Here is a 14,172-nt window from a genome sequence, read left to right on the forward strand (position 1 = left end):
ACCTTCCCGAGATTGCCCCGGGACCCCTCCTGGGAAAAGAGGGCGCAGTGGCCTTGGGGTCTTTGTGCGCACTAGCGCGCCTGGGGCGTTTGCTCCTGGAAGGACAGCTTCAGGACAAAGCAGGCTGGACTCCTGGGGCGCTGCTTGGACCGTGGCGGTCCCGGAGGCCGCCTGCGGTGGGGGTGTGGTGAGCAGGGGAGGCTGGGTGGTTTTGCAAGTAGGGAAATCGCCAAAACGGAGTGACAACGACTTGATGAGGTGGCGCACAGAAGCAAAGGATGCTCCTGAATGCTGCGCTACTGTGTCTGTCTGGGAGGGTGGCCCGGTGGCCCGCTTTCCCTTTGATCGCGTTTACCTAGTGTCTTTTGCCTGCACTATCATTGTCCCGAGGTGGTATTCTCCACCCTCTCCGACTGTTGCTAGCCTAGTGGAGGCTTTGCCTCTGGAGAATTTAGGGGCGGGGGAGACTGCGGAGGAGCTGGGATGTGGTTATTTAGCCTAGAGAAGCAGTTCGGAGTCCATACGTACGCCCCTTCCTTGCCCTGCCAACCCGTCACACCTCAGCCCTTTCCTCCCAGTGCGCCCACCCCAGCCCTGCTGGTCTGTTAGGGTGCTTGGATTTCTATCTGTGATGCGCGCAACTAACCCTTTCTGCATGTATTCCACTGCAGGCTGAACAAAGCTCAGGCTCGATTGTGCTTCCTGCTTGTCAGCCTCTTGCTTCGCAAACGCTTACCGTTTCCACTTGATGTCATCATGCAGAAGAGGGTGAAAGGGACTCGATGACAGATTCAGGTAATCCTCAATCATCTGAGTAGCCGCCGGGGTGTCTCTGGGTCATTTAGGCCCACAGTGCTGGGGCTGCTCGCGTGCTTTTCGCGTCAGTGTTCTCATTTGTGTGAGTGAGTGGGGACTGCTGAAACCCTTGCTTCAAGAAGAAATTCAAACCTTACTTTTGAAGAATTTATTTGGAGCAGGGTGTGGGCATTGGGGTTTGTATAAATTACACGTGATTCATAGGAGTATTGATATGATCAGTACATAGGCAATTGGATGTGAATGTGGGGACTAGATACAAGACAGTGTTCTTATCTATACTAATGTGCTTTGAATTCAGTCGATAGGTGGGGTATCATTTGTTGAAAAGGTATCACCGTAAGGTTGATATTGCAAGGCTGACGATAAATTTGACAGTGCCCAATTGACATTGGTCAAATACAGTGACCTTCTTGTGAAATAGTATTTTCTCCCATTCCTTCACTGTAATAGTGTTTACAATATCAAGAGAGCTGGGTTTGCAGTAAGTTGCTGGGAGGTGGCGGGGAGCGCTGTTAGGAGAACAGAAAGAAAACATAAAAAGCTTCAGTTAAGTTTCCATTTAGACAGCCATGAACCACTGGATTCATTCTGCGTTTTATCTTTAGGTTGTTTGTTCTTTAAAAACCAAACCAAACCAGAATCCTCTAGCCTGTTCTTTTCTTTCCAAGGATAGTTTTGATGTTGACCTAATCAGATCTTCAGTTATCTTGATAGATGAAAATGTAACCTTCAGACCTGCCAGGACACCTTGGCATTGGCATTCCCTCCTAGAGGGCAGAACCCTGCGCGTCCTACACAAGTAGCAGGGCATGAGAACGGCTGTGGAAATAGACTCTGATGTTTCTTATTGGAAGACAGATTGCTGAGGGCCAAAGGTGACTGGAGCTGTCCTTTGCACAGCAACAGCAGCAGCAGCACAGTACAGTATATGGCAGATTGTCTTTACCATTTCCCTCTCAAGAATCTTGGGAAAAACAAAGTTTAAAACTTAAAAAAAATTGCTATTCAGCTCTGGTAGTTTTGTTTTGGAAGGTGACTTTAAAAGCAGAAGTTGACACTAACATTTACCCTTCTACTGTAAACACTGGGGAATCACAAGGAGAAAGAAGTGAGTGATCAAGTCCCAGCTGAAACAGAGGCCAACGCTTTGGAGAGATGAGATTAGCGATCTGGTGCTAGGACAGAGGTATTTTGACAACTGATTTTTATGTCAGCAATAATGCTGGGTGTGTACTGTTTTGCTGCAAGAAGAAAGTCCACGTGATGGGCTAATAGGGACTGTAATAATGCAATAGAAACAAGGGTGTGGCTTTTTTTCAAACAGAAAAAATAAATACCTCACACACAAAATTCCACATGGGAAAATAGCTGCCTGCACATGTAAATGCACGTCCAAGAACAAAGATAGCCACAGTGCAGTGTTAGGTTTCATTGTGGTTTTCAGTGTGTGTGTGTACAGTGATAAGTCATCATAAATGCTGTATGGAGGCCTAATTTATTTTATTTTAGGAGGAAGCCTCCCACTGCCAGATGTCTGCAGCAGTACGTTTAGGTTTAGGTTGGATGAGCACTAGAGGTAGTAGGCCAACCTTTGGATCCAGTGCTTTCTACAGTGTGCATTCATTCATTCTGCACATGTGTATCGGGCACCTGATAGATAAAGGGCTCTGTGAAAGATGCCAGCAGACAGGGGTATGGGGTGGAGTCACAAAAATGTGTCACCTTCAGGGAGTTCATACAGCCACGGAGAAAGGGAGAGCTGCCGTAATGCAGTTCAGTGAAAGCCTCAGAGAGATGAAGGAAGAGTGGGATTGGACTTTAGCAGAGGGAGAATGTACTCATCCAGCATCTACTTGAATTCCTCTTCTTCTGGGGAGCCGTTTACTCCCTAAATGGCCGGGCCTATAATCAGGTGTCTTTCTTCACAGTCTTTGACTGTTCAGCTGAATTCCATGTGAACAGTAAGATTCCATGATTTGCTGGCGCTGGCTTGCTCTCTCTCTCTGTCTCTCTGTCTCTGTCTCTGTCTTTGTTTCTGGTGTCAGCACCCTCTACTTTTCAAAGTGGATTCAGTCCCTGATTGTACTTAAATTTTGAAACAAGCTGTGCTTTTCTGTAATATCTGCTTTAGAAAACAGGTTGGGATGGGGAATTTTACAGATTTCTCATTCTTTTTTACATAGAGATATATTATCAGGAGAGGTTAGATTATGCTGCAGTAACAACTATGTCTGACTGTCAGTGCTAAGTGCAGTTTGTTTCCCAGGCTGTGTGTCCAGCGTGACTGACAGGTGGACCCTGTTCATTGTAGTCACTCAAGGACCTAAATTGATGGAGGCTTGATTGTACCTGGGCACGAGCCATCTCGGCTGCGCTAGAAAAGCAATGTTGTGGGGTGTCACTCTAGTAATTGTGGGATTCAATCCAAAAGTAAGTTACGTGGCTCCATCCCAAAACCAGTCATGTGACCACAGCCACAATTCAATATTTCTTGTACAGACACAGGTGAGCAACAGGGAGTTCCACAGCGATCTGGCCCTGTAAAGGTTCTAAAGTGTGTCAGACAGGACCTGGCTTGATGACTGGAGGTTTTGAGTGTTCTTCGAGTGTTGATTAAATGAATGAATGACAAAGATTTTAAAAATTTGGCCCTGTCCCATCCTGTAATTTACCAAAATGTTAATATGATTTTTACTAGCATGATTGTATACAGGTCATCAAATAAAGAAAGCTACAACCTTTTGCCTGTTTCACCTGTTTTAATTGCTAGTTTACTCTGAAGCAACCAACGGACCAGTAAATATTTCCAAGGCCAATGCTAGGAGATTGCATGGCCGGCTTATGTAATAGAAAGATGTAGCTTTCTCTCCTTTACCATCTGCTTCTTATCTTAGACTTCCTGGCTTTGTGACATCCTAGTGTAAAAGAGGAGTGGCAGGTGGGCCTAGAGTCACCCAGAAAGTAGTCTCCTGCAGCCAAGTTGGGGGTTGTGGTGCAACTCTAGAGAGGGCAGAAATAGGTTTATGGTAACTGTAGGTCACCTTTGTGCTACTTAGAAAACACAGTTTGGAAAGAGGCTTCTGGTCATAGGACCAATAACACATCCAGAGAGGTCTAAGACATTCATGCTTCCATCAGCTGCCAGGCTGGCTGTGAAGGTGGTTAAGTTTTAAATGCTTCCTTACCACATTCGACCTGAGATTATGGGATAAGTGCTGCTAGCAGGTGTGTGTCAAGCAGTTGGCAACTTGTAGAGAGACATCACTTTGAAGAGAGCTGGTCACTTAAATATCTTTATTCACATTAAGATAATTGCATGCATGGATTAGAATTTCAAAATTTTGATAAGTACTTTAAGCATAAGTGTGGAATTTAACAAATTGCTTCTGGTTCAGTAACCACCTGGCACAAATAATTTTTATAGGCGTCTCTCTGTATATAGAAATAACACATAAAAGTAAGTTAGTCTCCAAGTCACAGTGATTGAAGGGACCCTGGTATTAGTCTAACCTAAAGGCCTTTTCTGGTCCAGCTTTATTTGAGTGGTAAGGTATTATACCCAAGGGGGCTCTGATTAAGAGATAAGCAGCTTGGAAAAGATGTGCACCATCCAAGAACCAGTTCAAGGCCCAGAGTTGGGCTGAGAGTGAGCACTGACTGAGCCAAAGGAAAAATAAGTCCTGAGGGGCCCGTCTTGGAGTGTGTCTGGGAAACTCCAAAATGCATTTCTGTATTTTGTGTGACTTCTGAGTCTTCACCTCATGAATGTCGGGCTAATGCTGGCTGTTCGGGTAGAGGACATTTGTGGCCTGGATGTGATCTCCCTGGCACTGCCTGGCACTGTGTCACAGTGACCAGACAGAAGCAAGGTGGTGGTTTTCCTTCTCTTTTTCGTGGCTTCCCATTGTACTATGAGTGTCAGTAGTCTGCCACCAAATAAAATAAATCCTTGTTTCATGTTTCACAGTTTTTCTATTTCTAATTGATCCACTGCCATTGTAGGATTTAAAGAGAGGCCTCAAGCAGGAGATGCATGACCCACATTTCCCTAGCATGATTTTTGTGGGCCATGGTTTCCTGGCCTAGACCACAGATGGATACTGAGGGCAGTCAGTGTGTTCTTTCTAAGCTGGGGAGGCCACTTGTGATCTATTGGGAGTGAAAGAGATGAGTTGGGAAAGATGCCTGATTTACCACATGATATATTGATTTCTACATAAATAAAAGTCAGTGCAAACATTCTGCATGATAAAACTTAGTCTACTTTAAAAAATTTTTTATTTTTATCACTATTTAAGTACATATCTTTTTTATTTTAAAAATGTTTTTAATTAATTTTTTTGAGATGGTCCAGTCATGCAGTTCATGCTGGCCTTGAGCTCACTTTGTAGCCCAGGCTGGTTTAGAACTCACAGTGATCCTCCTGCCTCAGCCTCTCAAGTGCTGGGATTATAAGCATGTGCCACCATGCCTGACTCTGCATAACATATTTTAATTCCCTTTATATCCAGTTCCCTTTCTCACCCCTCCTCTTTGTCGTTTTCCCTTCTGCAAAAGATCTATCTTCCTGTTTCCTATTACCTTTTATTTTTTTCTTTATTTATACTTTGCATCTCTCTCTCTCTCTCTCTCTCTCTCTCTCAGTATAACATTGAACACAGGACCTTACTCCTGCTACTCAAGCACTCTACCACTGAGCTACATCTCCAGCTCTGAAACTTACTATAATATCACAGGCTTCCTGGGGTAGCAGATCGTCAATCAGAAAACAATTGATCAAATGACAAAGTACCACTGTAGGGAAAGTGTTTTCTCTTTCTGCTCCTCCCCTCCCATCTCATTCCCAGCTATTAAGAAAATACGGTTTTACTGACTCTGATAAATGCAGAAAACCACACTGATTGATAATCAATCGTACTTCACATGTGGTTAGAGAAGGATTGATGAGATTTCCATAATGGCTTTGATAGATATTGTGGAAATAGGGAGCTTTATTTATTGTTACCAACTGTTGTTAATAATAGTCTACAGGTTTGCTTTACTTTCCATTCCTACTGTTGTATCCTAGCTAAGAACCTTATTTATCCTTGGGCAGTTACCATGGGCACCGTCCCTCCCTTCCTGACTCTTATACCTCCATCATCCCCCGTCTTTTAGGATAGAAAGCTGTTTTAACTGATATTCCCTCCCCAGATGACCATTGTTGGGTCAACCCTGATTTCGTCTGTTTTCACTTTTCATGGGAAGAAGCTTATATGCCTTAATCTTTTAGTGTTTTCCCCAGTGTGACCCCAAACTTCCTTTCCATTCTTGCCTTTTGTCCTGCTTGACTTTAAGACTTCATATTAGAAAAGTTAATCCACTATTCACTCAAAATGCCTTTGCATTGCCTCATTCGTAGTTCAAGCACATTCTGTGGCCTGAAATATCCTGCCTCCTCTTGCATGGTTAGAGCCTCTTAAGTCTTATAAAATGCTTAACTGGATCATGTTAGCTCTTAACAGTCCCTTATTACTTCACAATTCTCTGCTGAAATTGCCTTCCCTTTTTCTCATGATCACAGTTTCTTCCTAGCCAGGTAGGTATCCCATCTCATTTCACTCAACAGTCTTATTTATTCATTCATTTTAAGAGCATTTATATTGTCACCTAAGACTGAAATGTCTTTCTGATGAATTACAAAGAACAGAAACTCACTCAAGCTGGTTTTCAGAAAACATGTCCTGGGACATCTTCTGTCATCACCCACATATGCGTAGAGTGTGAGTGTACAGGACGCCTGCAGCTGTTGCTTATGCTGGATGTGGAAGGGAGGAGGATATGGTTCTACCCCAGAGGTCTTCTAGGCCACAGTGGAGCAGTTGGGAGCTGCAGGTTCTCAGTGTCCTTGAAAGCTCCTTCAAGAGGGAGACCGGGTGAGGTTTGACCCCATTTTGTACTTGCCACCATGGTGATGTATAAGAAAGGTTCAATAATCATTGATGAATTTTTGATGACAAAAAATGTTCATGATCTACTGTGATAAAAGAATTAAAGACTCTCTTGGGCTATAGTCTTAAAGAAAGATAAGAAGTTAAAAACTTTAAGAGCTTCCTCTGTTGGCATTAATAGGGGTTAAATGTTGGGTCAAATTTGAATTAGTATTGCATACTAATTGAATAGTTGGGAGGTAAGCATTCTAACTGAATGCCATTCTAACAAATTAGTCGTATTGCTAGTCTGTTTTTCAGCTTCTTTTTGTTGCTAGTTTAAAAACAAGCAAAATGAAAAAGAAAGAAAATCCTTTTCTCTTGACATATAGCAATCAGCATTAGGACTTCCTGTGACACCAAACCACCTCACAGTTCTAATGGAGTAAGCTGTGATAAATGTTTGACATGTCTGGGTGACAGTTGTTGTAAGTGACTGTCACATCCCACCCACAATTATCTTGTGGGGATAAATACCTTTGTGAAACACATCTGTGTCACCTTGCCTCTTTCAATTTTGGAATACTCATTCACATAGTGGAGACTCTGTGACACTCAGAAAGCTTGGTCATTATGAAAGAGAGGAACGCATTCAGCTGCTTGGAGAAATGGCCAGGAATACATTAATGCTAAAATCATCCTCAGTTTGAATCATAGCAGAATGAAGCTGAGATAAACATCTCAAAAACAGCCTTGTGGCATGATACCCTTTTGCAGTTGTTGCTTTGGGATAGGTTTGCACGTTCCTTAATAATATGAGATTACAGTGGTTGGGGAGCACCATCATAGCAAAGTGCTTGCCCTTTGTTGCATGAGACACAAAGATTGCTGCTGTGTAGGCGAGTAGTAAGTAACTCACCATATGTGTAGAGAGTCCCTCCTACAGCTCCTGCTCCCTGACAGTGACACTGCAGAACAAAAGGTAGGGATTCATCTGGTCACCATTATGGTGGGGGAAAGTGCTTTAGAAACAGTGTCAATGAATAAAGCAATTGTGTTTATTACATTGATTCAAATATTGAGTGCCTGTCCTTTGCCAGGCACAGTTGTAACAGAAGACTCCATCTGTAGCTGAATGTGTGAACCTAACTCATAATTGATTTTTATTTTCGTTGCACTGGCCAATCTGAAGTGGGAAAGAATGAAAGAAATATATCTGAAACTTTTCTCTTAATTCTTGATTACTTAATATATGTCTGTCTTGGTCCTAATTCAGTCAAGTGGCACTTTAAATGTGAAGTGGCTTTGTGTTTCTTCCTGGGTTCTGCCAAATGTCTGAGTAAATAAACTCTTGAGCATTGGTTTCTTTGGCTGTAAAATGAGGGAGAATCAACTTCATTGAGCAGTGATGAAAATAAGAGAAATAATTCATACAGTGTGCTTTGTGTGTTACCCCACACATCATAAGCACTAAATAAATATCTATTTATTAATGCTTCTTGTATTCAGCATCTTGTATCCACAAGTCCCTGTGCTCTATTATGGAAATAACAGTTTGAACAGGCCTGGTCTGACCTAAAGCAGTTCTTAAGCTAGGTGAGAAGATAACTACCTCTAATTATAGCCCTTGTTCATGTGAGGATTTCTTTTTTTCTTTTTGTCTTTTTCATTTTTATCAGTGCCGGGGATCGAACTCACGACCACCTGCTTGCAAGGCAGGTGCTTATGCCGCTGAGCTAAAACCCCAGCCCCTTTTGTACTTTGTTGTTGCTGAAGTCTTGCCATTGGAAAATCTTCCCGAAACTTTGCTTGAACAGTCTGTAGTTTAAAATGATTGGTCTTCTTAGGGGGAAGCGGGGTGCAGCAGTATGGGAAGACTGAGAAAGCCCACAGGCAAACTGACTCAGACTTTATTTTTTCATTTTTTGGTCTTTTTGATACAGGGTTTCACTGCAGTTCAGGCTGGCCTTGAACTCACAGTGATCCTTCTGGCTCAGCCTCCCAAATTCTGTGTGCCACCAAGCCCGACCTCTGAGCTCAATTTTAAAGATCCTAGATTTCTTACTTCTGTGGCTTCACCCTTCCCAGGTCAAGAGAAGGATGTCCTGTAGTAGACCCCTCTTTCCTGGGGTCTGGTTTCTTGGAGGCAGGGTGATTTCCCCAATTCGCTTCATAACCAGAGGAATACCAAGGTGAAGGAATTTTCTATCTCATTTATTTATTTATTTAGTCTTTTTGAGACAGGTCTAACTATGCAGTTCAGGCTGATGTTGAGCTCATTTTGTAGCCCAGGCTGATCTCAGATTTGCAGTGATCCTCCTGTCTGAGCCTCTCGAATGCTGGGATTATAGGCGTGAGCCACCACACCCACCCCTTTGGAATTTACTATTTTAAAATAACAATAGTTCCAGGAAAACCGGCTGCCGCCCTATATAAGGGTCCTGTCTTGCTCTGTGATCATTGTTTAGCAACCTGAAGCAGGCCTTGTCCGTGTTTGACACTGTGCCCAGAGACACGGGCATCCCAGGATGAGCCAGGAGAGAGCCAGGAGTAGGGTGAGGGGGCAGGAGGATGCAGCCAGACTTTGTCAGTCCTTGGCTTTGTGATCTCTAGCTTAGACTGGGGTCTTTTTTTTGTACCATTACTATCTTTTAAGAAAAGGACTTTTAATAAAGACAGAAAGTAGATTATTAAATAAGTATACAGTACCCTGTGAAATTAATTAGGTACTTTAGAAGTTCCACTTAACCATTGGTAATTGCTGTACTTGTCAAGGTTGATTCATAGGGCTTGGCACACAGTAGGCATTCAATGAAGCCTTGTAGAAATCAATTTGTTCTTCAGAAGTAATTGTTTTCTTCCTGTACTTGGTATTGAACCCAGGGCTTTCATGCTGGCCTACATTTCCAACCCTTTTTTTAAATTTTCAGATAGGGTCTTGCTGAGTCTCTTGCCTAGGCTGAACTAGTGTTCTCCTGCCTCAGTTTCCCAGTGTGCTAGAATTAAAGGCATGTACCACTACAGTGGCTCGGAAGTAAGGTTGAAAGCTATACAGGGAAGCTGAAGGGCCCTCTAGGACCTGTGTTTTGGTGCTGATTTTTTTTGTGTGTGTGTGTGCCAGGAATTGAATTTATGGCCTCGTGCTTACCAGGCAGGCACTGTGCCCCACTGAGCTGTATCTCTGCCCTCCTGCCCTACCCTTTTTTTTGAGACAGGGTCTTTCTCTATAGTTTATCCTGTATTTGAATTCACTATGGAGCCCCGGTTGGCCTCAAACTTGCAGCAATCCTCCTGCCTCAGTCTCCTACATATAGGATTACAAATGTGCACAGCCACGCCCAGCTAGTGATTTTTGTTTTTTGGTACTGGGGATCAAACTCACTGCCTTGTGCTCGCCAGTCAGGCACTTTGCTGCTAGCTATATCCCCAATGCCAAGGATTGTTGATTAATCAGTCTGTGTTTTATTCTCTGTGGGCTCTTCTATAGTTGATTTGAAGATGCATATATCCAAATATATTTTGGGTTTCTTCTTTCACTGATACCTGGAGTGCATTCATGTATGAACATGTGCTCTTTTTTCTTCTTGGAACCATATGATGCTTGCAGACTGCCTTGTCTTTTGTTTGCAGCCAGGATGCTTCTGGAACCCACTGATGTTGTAAACATGGCAGGAGTGCGGGCTGGCCTGAAGGTACTGTGTACATAGTACCTAGGGCTTTCTTCCAAACATTCCAGAGGGATTTTGTGATGCATCTGTAATAGCAGGTAGAGGTAGAGAAGAGAATCAGGGTTGACTTCATACTGTAGCCGAGATTTGGATTGATGAAAGCTGATAAGGCCACAGACAAACCCAAGATTCTCCTAGTACTGGATGGTGGTTTAAGTGTTAACCCTTTGTGTCCCTTTTCTCTTGGGAAAGTTTAACTCTTTCTCTCTAGGGAGGCGAGTTTTTGCCGGCAGAATCTGCAACAAATTGCCAGCAACAATAATTAGTTTGTTGGTTGCCAGCTCTGTAACTCATATACTTAGGATGCAAAGGCAACTGTGAGAGACTTATGTCATCCTTTTCCTGAATGATCATCATGCACACTGAGACCCCATATTCACTATGTTGCTGACAAACTGGTTTCTTCATAGTCCATTACTCTGCTTAAAAGAAAGGTAAATAGCTTCTCTGTGGAAGGGGGCTCTTTTAGGTAAACAGAAAGCATTTAATAAATTGCTTTTATTTCTAAATACAGAATGCTCAATGTTAGTTGGAAGAGTTAGCATTTCTGGGCAGTTAGTAGTTTCCTTTTTTCTCCAACGATGGAGTCAAGTCTATTAAAATTAATCGTTCATTTACCCTTGGGTTTATAACAAAATAATAAATAAGGTATTTGGGAATTGCATCTCAGTGCTGTCACCCTGCTGTACAACTTATTTGTTAATTTCTGAGGAAAAATGTCTTCCCTAAAAAGGGAAAGAGTGTCAGGTTTCAGAACCCATTTCACCTTATTTGTGGAGCCTGTCAATAGAGATGCCAAACCGGCTCTTTGCTGTGCTTCTTAGAATAACATTCCTTTGAGGCCAAGTGTAGTCTGCAGTGGAAACTGAAAAAAAAGGTGCCGTCCAGACGTTTTAGAATTCCTTGTAAATTAGAAAGGCAGTGATAATCAATTTCAAAGTGTAAACCTGACTCAGCCTCACCTTTTATTTAACTCCCTGTCTTTGTTGCAAAAGGCAATGCTGTTAGGTTCTGTTACCACTTGTAGTAAAAGCGAATGTAGTTTCACTGAGCCCCAGATCCTAAGGCTGAGTTGTCTGCCTGCCTTTGGAATTCCTGCCTCTGCACCCTGGGAAGCAGGTGTGAACAAGCACATTGTTCTGCGGCTCAGGAGTCAAGCTTGCCTCATTTTATTCCTCTCTTGAGATTCATTTGTAAAGAAATAAATTTCTTCTTTTATGAGACTTATTAGTATGAGGTGACAGTGTTGTTTGATACAAGCTAGAGTACTTAATAGCTGAATATGCCTTGTTACCCCTAAGCCGATCAAAGTAAAAATAAGGGTGGAGAGACAGTGGTTTGAGGGGAACAAGAGTGAAGTGGTGGTGGGGGGTATATATGAGTATGGTACTTTTACACTCAGTTTTAGCTTCAAAATCAAGGACAACTGCTGTTTAATTGGTGATGTTAACTTCATTAGTAAAAGCATCTGGCTCAGAGCAAACTAGTTGTTCACTAGTGATGATCTACAAAATGACATGGGAGGTATTTTCTTGGATTCTGTATATGGATTGGCTTCGGTGATATGTTTCATAACAGCAGCGACAATGTTGGAGGGTGAGGAGATAACTGTAGTACAAATATAATGGTGTTTATTATATGCTTTAGGCCTTTTAAGCTGAAAGTGCTTTACCTATGTCCTCTGGGTAGGATCGGGAAAGGCTGGGTAAGCTGGCCCAGTGTACTGGAGGGAGTCAGTGTTGTCCCAGGCAGTGTGCTTAGCCTGTCTTCTCACCTGCAGTCTGTGAGCCACACTTATGCAGGACAAAGGACTGGATGAAATGGAAGCATTTTTTTAAAAAGTTCAGGAAAAAAAAGAAATTTATGCAAATGAGGTATGGTAAAAAACTATAGTAAATGTTTGAAAAAATTCTTACAGTGAAAGACATACATTGCCATCAATCACCTCAAAATCCTCCACCTCTCTCTAAATACATTACATCATTCTTGCCCCTTGCTAAGTAGTTCTGGACACCTCTCTATCTTGTGCTGGGTTGTGGTGGCTGCCTCAGTGGCTTGAATTGCTTCAAAATACTTGCATTTAGTGGTCATTTGACTTTGGGGAAAGAGTCAGAAGTTGCAGAATGAGCTCCAGTGAACGAGGAAGGGTACATTGTAATGTTTTTATTTAACAGCAATTGCCATAAATATTTGATTAGTTTGGGGTGATGAAAAACTATAAGGATGTTTAAATTTAAAAAAGAATTATTACAGTAAAAGACACATTGCCTTTAATTCTCCTGCAGTTCTCCAAATACTCGCCCTCACTTCAAACACACTTACCCCATGATTCCTGGCAACGTGTCTTTTACTGTACGATCTGACTTTGGGAGCAAAGGTGGATGGTTTTGGTCACCCCTCTGCCTGCATCAATTTGATGTTGGCTAGAGGCAGTGTTGTTTGAAAGCCCTGGTGTTGGGTCCTTTGAGGAGGTTTCTAGTGAGATTCTACTGTTCCTGAGCCTTGTCCTTGGCTGCTGGTGCTGTTTCTATGAAGTATGAGGTGTGAGTTGTTTCTGCAAGGGCACTGAACTGAAAGCCCATGTATCTTGTGGAATCAGAGATTACAGAGGCTGGGGGAGAGCTATGACTGTCATGAAAACACTACCAAAAATCTATATTTGAAAAAAAAAGTTTTCACAGTCTTCTCTAGAGACTGTTTCTCTGCATGTCAGAAAGTAGAATAAATCCCGTCCTTGTGCATCATTCCTTTGTTCAGGGTCCCCTTTTCCTGAACATTGCTTTTTCCTGCCCTACCTCCGTCCCCTCCCTAAAGCACGTGTGGATGGAAAGCTGCAGGTGTATACCCTTGCAGAATTACTTTGTTTCCATTTGTTCTTTGAAATCCCACTTCCCCTGTGTAATAATTAGCTGTATGGTTGTTTCCCCTGCTGCACTGTGAATTCACTGACTGTTGAGACCTTGGCTTTTTACAGATTTGCGATAAATGAATGCAGAAAGGAATTAATGGATGAATGAATGGCACACGGGCTTTCTGAGATTGGTTAGTGTGTAAAGTAGTGATGATGATAGACTTAAGCATGAACATGGTTATATGATTGTGGTAGAGACTGGTGAGATGCTTAAAACAATCTTAGCGTTTTAACTTTTGCGGCTGGGTGGAGGATTTAGCTCAGTGGCTCAAGTGCCTGCCCGATAAGCTCAAACTCGTGAGTTTCCCTATACCAAAAAACAAAGAAACAGACCAAAAAAAAAAAAAAAAAAAATCACATTTGGGGCTGACTATTTTGTTCCAGGGGGCTGTCCTGTGCACTGTGGGTTGGTGAAAGGCATCCTTGGACTCTGCCCACTAGGTGACATTTGCTATGACAGTCAGCTATTTCCACACATTACCGAGGATCACCTGGGAAGTATAATGCCTTGGTTGATAAGCACTGTAGTAGACCACATCCCATATCTGGGTGGGGCCACATGGTTGGGTCTTGTCTGTGGGATGCGTTTGCACATGGAAGGCAGCTCAGAATGGATGGCTTTCATGCCTGCTGTACTTTAGATATGCTGGCCACTTACTGGGCTCCAGAAAAGCTCTCTGAAGCCCCAGGGTATGATGGAGCCCCAGAAAGAAGGAGCCTGAGTCCCTAAGTGGCCAGGGGAAGAAAACCATCATCACTCAGATGTACTGGGTGCACAGTGAAGAAGAGATTAACCATTCTCACA

General features: G+C 42.8%; 1 protein-coding gene across 7 annotated transcripts in view; it reads left to right on the top strand.

The window, feature by feature from the left end:
- The window catches only part of Rnf152 (ring finger protein 152), a 118,768-nt gene that overhangs the window by 41,741 nt on the left and 62,855 nt on the right, over positions 1 to 14,172 (top strand). For 5 of the 7 annotated variants that reach the window (XM_063231526.1, XM_063231527.1, XM_063231528.1 and 2 more), the window contains one exon: positions 672 to 795. The exons of the other annotated variants lie outside the window; for them this stretch is intronic. The gene's annotated coding sequence lies outside the window, so the exon portion shown is untranslated. The remainder of the gene's footprint in view (positions 1 to 671; positions 796 to 14,172) is intronic. 7 annotated transcript variants of the gene reach the window in all.

The sequence above is a fragment of the Cavia porcellus genome, unplaced genomic scaffold, assembly GCF_034190915.1.
Source record: "Cavia porcellus strain 051 isolate PalLab524CR breed Dunkin Hartley unplaced genomic scaffold, mCavPor4.1 scaffold_20, whole genome shotgun sequence".
NCBI lineage: Eukaryota > Metazoa > Chordata > Mammalia > Rodentia > Caviidae > Cavia > Cavia porcellus.